This window comes from Symphodus melops, assembly GCF_947650265.1.
Source record: "Symphodus melops genome assembly, chromosome: 5".
Lineage (NCBI taxonomy): Eukaryota > Metazoa > Chordata > Actinopteri > Labriformes > Labridae > Symphodus > Symphodus melops.
Window position 1 is genome coordinate 11,860,496 of NC_136695.1, and position 13,397 is coordinate 11,873,892.

The 13,397-nt window shown below is 39.2% G+C and overlaps 1 protein-coding gene across 1 annotated transcript in view; it reads left to right on the forward strand.

The window, feature by feature from the left end:
• The first annotated feature begins 320 nt into the window (after nt 1-320).
• Nucleotides 321-13,397, forward strand: part of LOC306823861 (myelin basic protein-like) — a 55,424-nt gene continuing 42,347 nt past the window's right edge. The window contains exon 1 of the mRNA XM_079343738.1: nt 321-518. The gene's annotated coding sequence lies outside the window, so the exon portion shown is untranslated. The remainder of the gene's footprint in view (nt 519-13,397) is intronic.

Consider the following 13,397-nt stretch of genomic DNA (forward strand, 5'->3'; position numbering starts at 1 on the left):
TTCTGCAGGCTGCCTGTCGTTTGCAGATGATAACACATCAGAATGCTTGGCAGTAGAATTGTGTGCACAGATGACAGAATAAGAAAACCCTGTTCGTTTTAGAGCCTGAGGTAGGCTTTTTTTTTTTTTTTAATCACGACAGTCTGTTGCGTTTAGCCTACTCTCAGTCACTAACCATAAGTTAACATAATCACAGACGTGCACCAACGTGTTTTTTAGCACCACATTTCTTGGCGGACTAAAGCTGCATTCCGCCCCACCCCTTACAAACAACATCATCACCACTGTACCTAAATCAGGAAGCATCGAGACACGTTGTTTTTTCTTCCTCTGTTTCAGTTTTTTTTTTACGGAGACACTTTGGTGATTACAGCAACATCGAGCGATAAAGGGGGACATACGTAGCCTGTTTGTGTTCGTTGACGATCACTGTCGACGACTAAGAAGACTGACAGTGGGGTTACATCCAGTGCAAGGCTCAGCTGTGGATGCATTTGACACAGACTAACCGGAGAAGGGTATGTGCACAGTCAAACTGGTTAAATCCACATAAATACATTCCTATAAGGCGAGAACGCATGCGTAAAAAAAACAGATACACACGTTTGGCGTGAACGTTACTGTCGCTTTATTGCTGGGGTTTTTTTTACACGTTGTGTAAAGATAGTAAATGTGAACCACATCGACTTGTTTACACTGTGAGGCAGCCCGTTTCGAAACCTGCACAGAAAATATGCTCGGAATGCAATTTTGTACTTCGTCCAAGTCTACCTCACTCGGTTAGCGTACAGCCTACGTAGCAAGTGTAATTCAAATGTTAATAATAAAGCACCATTGCCACTAGACAGTGTCACTGCTTTGTCATGTGCTTTGACAGCTTCACCCCCCCACCATCACCACTACTACTACCACCACCCTCCCTGCTCCTCTGTCGTACGACCGATCCCCGTCAACAAACACAGCATCTTAATGCTTCTTAGCTTTGTGGCGATATTAAAGACTATGTCATTAAGTTGAAAGTGTGACGTCACTAACTAGATAGTTTTCTGAAATTCGGCCGTCAAATATGTTCAGCAGCAGGTGTTACAAACAACAGTTTAATTATTTTTTATTATTTGCTTCACATTGTTTACTATCGTACACTTCAGTGTTGGGTGGACTAGTGGAAAAACTGTGCCACCTGTAATCAGAAATATGTTTGTAGTCTTTTGTTTGTTTGTTTTTGTAATAAGGCCCAGCAAAGCTCGATCTGTCAGTCTTCTGCTCTTCAGGAGTAGTGTTAGCATTACTATAAGCAAACTAAAAAGCATTGATGTTCCAGACACATGGGTATATTTAAATATGCTCCTTGTCACAAACATAAATCACTGTTGCCATGTCATATTTAATGGCCAATGCATGTGAAATTCACTTCCTGTACAACTGTTCAACTTTGTGTTGCGGTGTGAAAATGAACTTTATTTGGCATTACAATTTGTAGAGGCCTAAAAGTCAAAAGTAGCCTAAATGATTTCTTCCATACTTAACTCTTTAAATATATAGTTCTTCCATCATTTTGTTTAATATTTTGTGTTTCTTTTCGTTTGGTCAGTGTTGCTTTCAAGAGACCAGAACATACAATGTAAAGCCTTGAGGAAATTAAGCATTACATCATTCTGCATACTAAGCAAGGACTGGTCTGTTGCAAGCTCCCCTTGTTACTCCACTTTACATGAAAACAGTGCAGGATTGTAACAGAAACCACACAGGTCCTGTTGGTCTGCACTGAAGAGCAGCTGCTTACCACTGCACTATTGGTCTGCTGAAGAACTGGGATAAAAGCAGTATGATATATGATGGGTTTTTTTTTTAATACTTCGGCTGTTTTTTCCACATTAAAAAAAAAAAGTGGTCTTAAGGCAGTAACATGCTTCCAAGCGAGCTGTCTCTGCTATGCACTTCGTCTATAAATAAAGTAGTCACACGTGAGTCGCTGATTATGTCTGAACAGCACTGATTTAAAAAAGCTGGCAACCCTAAATGTTGTGCAGCTAAGGAGCAATCTTCTAGGTAACCCCTCGTCCGATTTAATAAATAAAAAGAAAGTTTAATGTTTTCGGTTGTCCTTTACATGACAGAAAACAAAGCCAACCGTGTTAGTCAATACAGAAAAAACCCCACATCTTATAAGGTGCAGTGTAAAACTTAAATGTCACTGTCACACACTGTCAGATAAACCTATTGCTCAATAGAAATGTCTTGTATTCCTGATGGATTTTTTTGGGAATGAAAAGCTTAACCTTCACATATTTTGCATAGAAGCTTTTGCCTTCAACTACCTGAGCTGGGAAAGCCACAGGAATGCATTCCTTTGCATTTCATTGGAGTTGGCTCAGTGCAGTCTGTTGAGAAATTGCCAAGAGGATTGCAAAGACGTCATGTGTGTCGCTTTCCAGTCCTTATTATTAATGAACAAAGACGGCTTATAGCAGCAGGCCTCAAGTGTTGTTTTGTAGTAATTAAAAAGTTTAATTTCAGTGTTTACGATTTTCTGTACTGAGTGAAGTTTACCCATCAGGCTCGATAATCTTCTGTACCTTCACACTCTTATCTGCGTTCTGCAGGTAGAGCACTGAGGTTTGTCAACTTCCGTCCTCGCCTTGACTCAGAAACTTCCTCTGTTTTCTCATTTCCCCTCCCGTCTGTGCATGCTCTTGGCAGACAGGTTGAGTCACATTACCTGCTATACCCCTTGCACAACCACGCAGCAGTTTTGTTAGCTTTTTGCAAGGCGTGGTGCTATACTGACAGCATATTCAGCTAACAGCACTGGCGTCACAGCTTGCAATACTTCAGCTCCTCGCAGTAGTCGCAGCAGATGGTGGAGGCTATTTTGCCTCCAGGTCCAAGCTGATAGGTTGTAGGTTGGATTATTAGCTGGAAACCTCACGGTGGCTGGTTGTGTATTTATATTTGAGTATCGAGCTCACACTTCAAGATCCAGGCTATATTACCATTACACCTCAGGGAGTAACGGATGGTGTCCATGCATAACAAAGAAAAACAAATAAATGCCTGATTAACACAACAATAGCTTTATACAACATGGCACCCCTGGGAGTGTTGATTTTCCGCTGTAGTTTAAAATTTCCCTCAGAGCCGTATGTGGCCTTTCAAGAGGAAGGTCCAAAGTAGTCTGCTCAGAAAAAAAAGACTTTTGCTGATAAATGCCTTTCATTTGTCTACACACAAATGTAGCATCATTAGAGTGGGTGTGCAGATCTAATAACTTTTCACTATTAACCTTCAATATCTATGTCAGGAAGTGAGTTCTTTGTATTTTTTAGGTTTTACTATTTTAAAGTCTGTTGTTGGTTCTTGTGACAGGATTCTTACATTATTCATTTTTTTGTATAGCCCGACAACTTTATCGACCAGCCTATCTCCTATCTGCAAATCGATGGAACACAGATCTAAGAGATATCTTATATCGGTATATCGATATAAGATTCTTTTATTGGCACAAAAGAGCCCTGTTTTTTGGTATCCTTGCTGATATCCACTGCTTTTTAAAAAAAATACTGGTAACACTACCAGAACAACCGTAATTTCCAGAGAAATTGTCATGGTATGATATTTCTGTAAGTTGAAAATCTGACTATTTGGTTATATGGCTGTGGTATTAGTGGAATAACTTTGTTTTAGGGAGGCAATTATGTTTGGTTTTTTTTACCAAATATTAACCTGTTGAGTCAAAATGCATAGGCACATCCCTGTTTGATAAAGGATTTTTATACTGCAATGGAGTGCCTTGGGCTTTCAGTTTAGACTCCCTCTGTAATTAGGACAGACGTTTATTTGTTTAGCAATTGTTTATTGTGGTAAGCTGATATGATAATGCAGCAGCGAAAATATTCACTGCAATTCACCGCAAGCAAGTGGGCAGCAGTGACAACATTTATATCCTACAAGCACCGGCACCCAGCATGCTCTTCAAGAATGCACTAAAGACGCGTCATACTCCTCTCTGCTCAGGAGTAAACATCTTCTACTTATTTGTTGGTGCTACGAATACATGAAATTACAAGTACCATTGATATTAAGATGCAAACTGTACTTGGTGTCAGACTCTTTGTTTGTCCACAATCTCTGCACCAGCCTTTTTACATCATGTCCTCACTCCTGAGATCCCACCCCCTCCAGTGCAAAGACTTCAGAGAGATCTCTCCTGAAATGTAAATTGTCAGTTGCGTGATAAAGGCTTTTGAAAGCCAAGACGCTCATGTGTGAGCTGTGTAGCTGGACCCGCACACAGACATTTCTTCACCGGGTGGTTTAGCTGTTGTAGTACAGCCAGACGCTCATGGCTGACTGGTCACTGGGCTTGCAAACCTCTGACATCTCGCCTCGTCTGGCCCACATACAACCATCCTCACTTATTCCCGGTGTAGTGCTGAAAACCAGACTGGCATTGTCATGTAGAGCGAGTCACGATGATTGTGTTACAACAGCTGTTTTGAGAATCAATGCAGGGCTTTATCCATTACTTAAGACGTAACATGTGCCAACCAGCATCACATTCCTCTGGTAATGTGCCAAGAATGTGAAAAATGAATACACTCAGTCCATATGAAGTCATGGGATCAGTTTGGTTCTACAGCTTTGTGTTTGTGGTCCTCTTATTTTAACTCTCTCAAGATGGAGGCTGGTTGGTTTGCTCACCTTCCAAGGAGCAGTAACTAATCAACTGTTAGCTAATCCTGACCCCCCCCCCCCCCCCCACACACACACACACACACACCCTTAGTCAATGATTGTAGTTCACAATAATGCTGAAAAACTTTATTTGAGACAAAGGGAAGTAATACAAAACAAGCCTTAGTCCAGCAATATGACCGATTACATGTATTCCATTATGAAAGCTTTGATAGTAAATGGTCTATTACTCGGTCTAAAACCAGTCATTGTAACTATATTTCCAGCACATTTATAATGAGTAAGTCAAAGAGTGAATATGAACTTCACAACCCGTTTATGCTGATCTGTAACATTTACACTTAGAGACTACTGCTCAATTGTAAGAAGTCATCATGTCAACATTTCGTCAGTCCAGTCCACTTGTTCAGAGAAACAGACGCGTGACGACAATGACAGCATTGTCATTGTCATTGTCATCGTCAATTCCGATTAACTCCCAGCATTAGAAGTGTGCTGATGTCACAGACTCATTAGACTTGAAAAAAATCTATAACAGTGTAAGATAAAGGTACAATATGTGGAATTTGAACATAGGTTGAATCAATTTTCAGTAAAAACAGAAAATACCACACCTATGTTGTATTTTTTAGCTGTTTTTTTGTTGAGTACTTACATTACCTCAAATAAATCATACGTGTATCAAAGCCTGAATGAGCCATGAGTTTAGAGCTGTAACGCAGTAGACGTTTATTTAAACCACAAATGTAGAAATTACATCAAGCAACATAAAGGATGGAAAAGAAGGACACAAAAATGACAAGAGACAAAACAGGAAGTAATTAAAAGAGTTAAAGCCTGCTGTTACATAATCTGAACATTTGTAGAAACAGACTATCCTGCAGACAGATACAAGTTCAACATGTCAATGCAGCAAATAAGTTTCTTATATTAGTGCACATAACGATCAGAGGATATTATAATATGGGAGACATTGGGATAGGATGTATTGCACAATTGGTTGGAGTGAATTGTTTCCTGCTTGTGTGTGTTATGTGATCTACTGGAAGTTGGCTTTAGTTTAAAAGTCTGACTTCAGCAGAAAGATAGGACCTGCGGTATCTCTCCTTCAAACACTGCGGGGGATGAAGCCTGTCGCTGAAGGAGCTGCCCAGTGCGTTCTGTGACTGTAGCATGCAGGGAAGGGAAAGGTTCTCCTTCAGAAATGATAGCTTGGCCATCTTCCTTCTGTCTCCCTCCACCTCCACAGGGTCGAGGAGGCAGACGAAAACAGAGCTGGTCATCTTTACCAGCTTGTCAGTCTGTTCCTGTCTGCAGCCGTGTCACTGCTACTCCAGCAGACCGCTCCTTACATGACGGCTGATGCCCCCACAAAAGTGATGGAAAATCATTGGAGTGCACTCCGAAGGACCTGGGTCTCTTCAGCTGAAGAAGTCTGCTCTGATCTTTCTTACACAGTGTGTTGATTTTCGTCAGTCCAGTCCAGTCCAGGTTATTGTTCAGGTGAACACCCAGGCACTATAAGAGTTCCTCCTCAGCTCGCCTGTTTCTCCACTAGCTGCCACACAAACGACAGACGCTGGCCAGGGTGGCTGTAGATTCACTCTCACAAAAATTCAAAAGACGAAGAAAGACACAGAAAAAACAGTTAGCCAGTTGTGATCAGGGTTTATTTATAACTGACCATGTAACTCCACAAACTTAGATTAATTAAATACATGCTCATTGACCTTGGAAGCCCCACTGACGAGTACTTTAGTTAGTTGTAGTCCCGATGCGGGTAATGTAAGGGTAGATAAACATTTAACACATTTGTTTTTCAGTTTGATTGTGTTTTCTTTTAAAAAGGTTAAGTAACAGATAACCTTCCTCTATGTTTTTGACTGCCAAGTATCACTCTTACTCGGTCCTTTATTTTAACCTGGAGTTTTCAAACATGACACAGCTATGTTCTGGAAGCCGCATACAAAGCCAATGGAGGCAGAAGGAAAGGGGAAGTGAAAGGGCTAAAAGAAACCAACCAGGCTGGATGTCAGGCTTCCTGCAGCGGCACTGTACACAGACGTATGTGCTGGAACAGATGTTAACCTTTGACCACCAATCTCTTATCTTTTGACTGCTAGATTCCCGATGTATTTTCTCATCTCATCACTCTCTCCCCTCTTTGTCCCTTCAACACACACACACACGCACGCACGCACGCACGCACACACACACACACACACACACACACGCACACACACACACACTCTCCATATTCATTACATAATTGACACTCAGTAGAGATAAACATGGTGTGGACTGAAGGCGACCAAAGGGTTAAAAGAAGCTGTTGTGCTCCAGTCACAAGAGCAAATTTAAAGTGAAAGAAAGGAACTCATGTGCTTCAGCCACTTACAGCTTTAACTGAAAAAGGTTTTGTCAGCGGTTGTACAGGCCCCTTACTAAAATCAAATATGCATGCTGTGGTTATCGTTAAGTGCACTTACATCTCTATAGGATGGAGTGATTCTGATTTAATATGCTGTTCAGGCAATAAGAGAATTACAACTTTTTTTAAATGAATCTATATAGTATATATAGATGTATTGTCATCCTTTCTTTACATTATTTTTTGCAGGGCTAACAGAAAATGTAACACTTTTCTGTCTTCCTTTAAGTCAGGTTGAATTATCAGTGTATTTATAGCCTATATATGTAAGTAGCCTACATATGTTCGACATGAACTTAAAGAGTACTAGATCACAAACGACGATTAAGCTTTCCCCTGAAAGATCTCACGTGGAGGTCATTCAAATGTCTGTAGCTTTGAAAATGTTCACAAAGCATGCAGGAGCAACGACATTGAAGACTGTAATATAAAAGACTCTTCAGTCCGCCATTGTTCACATGACCTCAGACGAAAGACAAATAGTCCCCCCCATAAACAAACAGACCTGGTGATTTAAAACGGGTGAAAACTCCGACTGGAGGAGTTTCATGATAAAAAATCGTTGAGTTGTTTATGTTCTTCTGCAGACACCATCTGTAGGGAAGGGCCGTTGCTCGCTGGTTTCTCGGTCCTGAGCTTGTTTACAAGTTAGCGTTCCTTCAGTGTTTACCTTTTTGAAAGGTTTATTAGAGAATAGAATTGCAGAGGTTTCTAATGTGTTTCTTTCCCTTCTGTATGGCACATTGAGTTTACATTATGTTGATCTGGTGTTCTAACTACAGTTTAGTAGCTTTTTCCTGCCTTTAGCTCGACCCTACGACTTTCTACATTTTCGCCTATACCCTATATATTTTATATATTTTACATTCAGCCATTTTTAGAAAACAGTCACTTGAAACATACAATAAAGTTCCACCAAAATCCAAAGCATCTTGTTGCTGTGCACTTTTGTTGTCGGCACATATTCTGGTATGTCTTCCAGTATTTGATTTGTCTCTGTATTAATGTTGAACCCTGCTGCATTGCTTTCATAAATCAAGCCAGAAGCAGTTTGGAGTATCAACAGTTGTGTGACACTGGCTCATATTTTAAGTGCATAATAATAACAGTCAATCTTGGGTTTATTAACAGACCAGACATCTACAAGTGTGATTACATGATGTTACTTTGGCTCTCTGCTGGCCTTCATCTACAGTGTGTTCAGAGCTTCAGTGACCTACAGTGGAGACTCTCTGAACCTTCCTAAATCCCAAAACAACAACATTCCACCACCATAAAGTTCATACTCCCAACACATTATTACTATTTTCATATCTGCTTTTATGGTTATGCTTAGAGGGAACATGTCCAGAAAAGACAACATACTCACACACCACATAGTTTACTTGGCTCCTCACATTCATATTTTCTGTGAGTCACTCAGTCACAGCCCCATAAAAGTCGTTTTTTTTACGGCTGACTCTGTTTGTGGAAGTATCCCCCTGACAGTCAGTCCTAGTGCTTGGAAATGCATTCGCACTGTATTGTTTTTCAGCTCAGCTCAACCTTATTGTTCCTACACATGTTATTGCAGTGGCGGTGGTTGTAGTAGAGTAATCCATTCTCTCGTTTGTCAGCATTATAAAAAACTCATCTTATCCTGACAGGTAGATTTATGTTGCAGGACGGTAATATCTCTTTGAACTTCACAGCCGGTGTATTCTCCCTGAGAAAAAAAAAGGAAGGCTTGTCTTTACGGGGCGATAAAATGTTATCTCAGCCACATTTGCAGAAGAGAGTATTTGCATTACAGGTATTGTATTCAGTAAGCCGTTCTCCTATCTGACTTGTAGGCAATCATGTGTCCCATTTATTCTACAAATGCAAAATACGTTTTTTATCCTCTCTGGATAGAAAAGCAATTTTTATGATCCTTTTTACATTGTAATAGTGTGAAAGTGGTCCATGATAAATTTACAGAGAAGGGAAAGTATAGCTAAAATAATCCATAATATACAGGAATCTGAAAACATGCAGATATTTTGCTTACATTTTAGCAGACAGGTTTTCTTTTTTTTCCTTTTTCTAATGACCCCTTTTATTATGCTTGTTGATCCATGTAAAAACATTTGGGGGCTTGTGAGGATATAGATTCAAAATAGCCTCAGGTAATGGACAGCTCAGACATAGATAATTGCACATATGTGCTCTGCGGGATGGTAATGGATTCTACATTGCCAGTGTCTGTAAAGCCACCCAATGATAAGAGCTTTTTTTTTTCCACCCTCGTGATGTATTTAAAAGGCAAACCGAGACATATTAAGAAATGCACTGTGACAGATCTTGCAATTAACTGTTACAGGCTAAATTGGGAAGCAGCAATAGAATTTGTCTTTTTCCTCTCACTGCACGTTTTCACAGCTTCCTATCTCTTTCTTAATTACAGGTCAATGTGTGAGGAAAGCGTAGAAAAGAATGTTGTGCTGCTTATAAAGGACTGCAGCTGAGATATAATTGCAGCCCTCTCTCCCGCTCATACTATTATGCAACAGGCTTTCACTGCAAGTCCTTGCAGGATCTCACTTTTGATTGTGTAACATTCAAGAGTGAAACTGGCTGGCAGGAGTCACCTTCAGTCTCACAGAATCCCTGCAAAGTCTGACCATGAGCAACAAACACTGGAGGCATCAATTTGATTCTGAGCTGAATGTCCCTCGGGATCAATAAAGTATCTATCTATCTATCTATGTGTAACCAGTGGCATGACATCAGTTAATCAGCAAATGTTTATCTTGCAATTTTTTATTTCTGTGACTACTTTGGCTCAATCACCATATCCAAATACATTTTACAAACACTTAGATGTATGACACATTGAAGCACTTTATTCTTATATTTCTTTATAGAGCCTTCCAGTTTTAAGGCCTTGATAATCAATGTTTAGGAAATTCACATTACTATCTTGAAGTCCCTTTCTTTAAAATTGTGACACAGATCTCATGTCTCGTGCCAGAAGAGTCTTAAGCACAAAACATTTAAAGGTGAAACCTGTCCAAAAAGACGAACGTGGTTTTGGTTTCGTTTTGTCGTTCTTTTAGAATTTCGTTGTCTCGTACCCTGACAGAGATTTGGTAACATTGCGTGCAAATGTGAAATATGGTTCCTTTGACACACAGCCTTTTCTTAATACACACTGAGGATCAGGAAAAAAACAACAAAAAAAACTTTTAAGCTGATTTTTTTCCCCCTTTTTGGCTGGTGTGAGTCATATCTTTTTTTATTTGTGAGCACTCTGCTTAAATTGTGAAGGAACAAACCCATTTTTAATTGTACTAACTGGTATTAGCCAGAATATCAAATAACAAATATGTCATACAAGTCCAGCTTGTAGAGATGAGCCCAACCCTGACTTTTGACCTTACTCTCTGGTTCACCTCAGATTTAAGGAGTTTTAACATCTTTATAGTGTTGCTCTAATGTCTTATATTATATTGCTCTGATTAATCCAAAAGGATTCATTTGTTATTGGTATTCTACACATAACAGAAGGATGTTGTTGATATTATTGAACATTTATGGCTAATGTAATAACAAGAGAGTCTTTATTTATTTTGCATTCTCAGAGAAGGATGTTTAACCTCCGACAGCTATTACCTTTTAAGAAGTGTTTGTGAAATACTTTATATGGATCTCTCAACACACTTCAGTCACAATGGATTAAGTAAAGGTAACAAAGGTTCCCTCCATGGTTGGAGTGAGTCCAGCTTTTAAAAACACAGCCTTGCATGGAAGTGGGATCTAAGAAATAGATGTAGCTAACTCTGCTTGTTAGTAGCATGGATGTCTGGATAGCCAGCTTTACAGGTCAGCTAAGTTTGTACTTAGTGCTTGTCATTGTTATCATTTACATTTCCTTTATTTACTCACAATACCATCAACCTAGTTTCCAGCCAGTGTTGTCAAGTCCGCTTGTTATAAGCAACACTGGGCTTGTTTTTCAATAATGTTGCTTACAAATATCGTCAGTCGCAGGTTGTGGTTTTCCGGCCTGTTTTCTAAAGTGCAGTTTTTTTTTATTTGGGCTTGCTTTGCTCCCTGTATGAGCTCCTACTTTTTGACTGCGGTTTAGGAGCAGAGATGACTAGGAGTGAAAATGTAAATTACATTTCGACTTAATTTATACTTCAATCATTACCAGTAATAAAAAAGACAAAAGACAAAATGATACGATATGTTAAGTAGCCTACATATGTTCGTAAAAAATCTGGGTTTAGGCATGGCTGGGCATGCATCATCTATTAGAAGAGTTAAGTTATTTTGTTGGACTTGTTGCTTTTTCTCTCACGAGATCTGGAAACACTGTTTCTAGCTAGCAAACATGAAAAAGAACTTAACAGCCAAAGAACAAATATTAACACAAAGGAGACAGTGAAGATAAAACAGAAGCTAAAGGGAAATTAAATATTGCATTCACATGGCACTTTATATGCCTAAATGAATGGCAACATTGCTATATTTCTGCTGGAATAGTCATTAGGACCTCTGTTAGCTAGCATTAGCGATGACTGCTTGGTGCAGGGCAGTACTTGAGTCCAGGGCTTGGAATTTAGCTCGAGTCAAACTCAAGTAATTTGGACGAGACTGACATTCAGCTTAGATAATAGGTACTTGACTCAGGCTCGATATGGATTCTTCTTTGTTAACTCAGACTTAAATAATAGCAGACTTAATAACTGTGCTTCCAAACAAGCTGTGATGGCTATTCTAAAGGATGTTAAAAGTGGTATTTCACATTTATTTCTTGCAAATTCCTTTCTCTTGTGTTAAGCCATAAACCTTGAGCTATATGGTTCTTTATGTAAAGTCTTACATTTTTCAAGCTGATTGCACTTCAAAGCACTGCTCCCCATGTGCTCCCTTTTCAAAAAAGAATGTACATATCTAAAACACCTCAATTAATCTGTGCTCACTGGAGGCCCATGAGGCTCTGTGTTACCTTTCATTAACCTGACTTGACTGTTGATAATGAAAGGTTTGTGTGTGAAGAATATAAATAGCTGCCATGATTCCATCATTACTTGTCAAAGGTTATACTCACAGTTTCATTGAATTCCTTTGACTGATGGTGAATATTTAGCATTTTATTCTTGTGAGTTTTAAATGTAAAACTGACGCAAGCCAAAAACCTGAATTAATGAGCATTCTTGGCTTTTTCATGAAGTTCCTTACTTTTTTTTGCTGTATAATCATACATAATGTTAAAAGCTTGTGCCAACATCTTTTTGGACCATCCACACCCCATCACTGAAAGTTATTACCAAAGTAGAGTTGTGAGATAACCATTTTTGACGGGGTAATTTTATGTCCATGTATTGTTTGAAGAGAAAGAAAACCCAAAGAAGGGAAACGATGAAAGCCTTTTTTCTGTTGACTGTAAAAGCTCCTAAAAGCCAAAAATGCATGCTGTGATTATTGAAAAGTAAAGGAAATGGTCCTTCAGAGGAAGGAATTTATTTCTGTCCATGAGTGGTTACTGCTGGCTTAGATTCATGCAATATTAAGCATCTCCATTTGATAATCTATAACCTACTTGCGTTGTGGCTTGGAAATGTGACCATTTTTGTCAGTCTCATCTAGTGCTTTCCATCTATCACATTTGTATGAGGGTTTAGATTTTTGGATGTTTTTTTTTTGTTTATTTGATGCTTGTGCTCTCCTCAGCATCATACTTAGTAAAAAGCAAAGACATTAAAAAAAGTGAGGATTTGATGATGCTCATTCTTAAGCAAATGACTTATAGAATTGGATATGTTAAAGCCCTATGTTGCCTTGTAAGACCAACACACTTTTCGTTAGATGGTTCAGCAGCAGAAAGTGTTGAGGAACAGACTGAGATGCAAATCCCCCACAGCAACGTAATAGGTCTGAGTTCCAAAATGGCCCATGATGAACAACAGAGATGTGTGTCTGATTTAGCGATGATGACACTAATGAAGTATCTACAAATCACAGGCAGGTGGTGCTTCACACCAGTGCTATAACCTCAGGGCAACACAGACCATCTGCACATAATATTGTAAAGAATGTTTTCTGCATGGACGGCTACAGCATTTTTTATATTTTATAATGAATGTTATCTTGAGACTCTTTACTTAAAAGCTATTCAAATACCTTGTTCATTGTTACATGTTGTGAAGTGGTATTCAATAGTAGTTTGTTTTATCAATAAAATCCTTCACGTGGGCTGTTCAGGATAGCTGAACCAAACGGGTCCGTTTGTATGCTGACTATT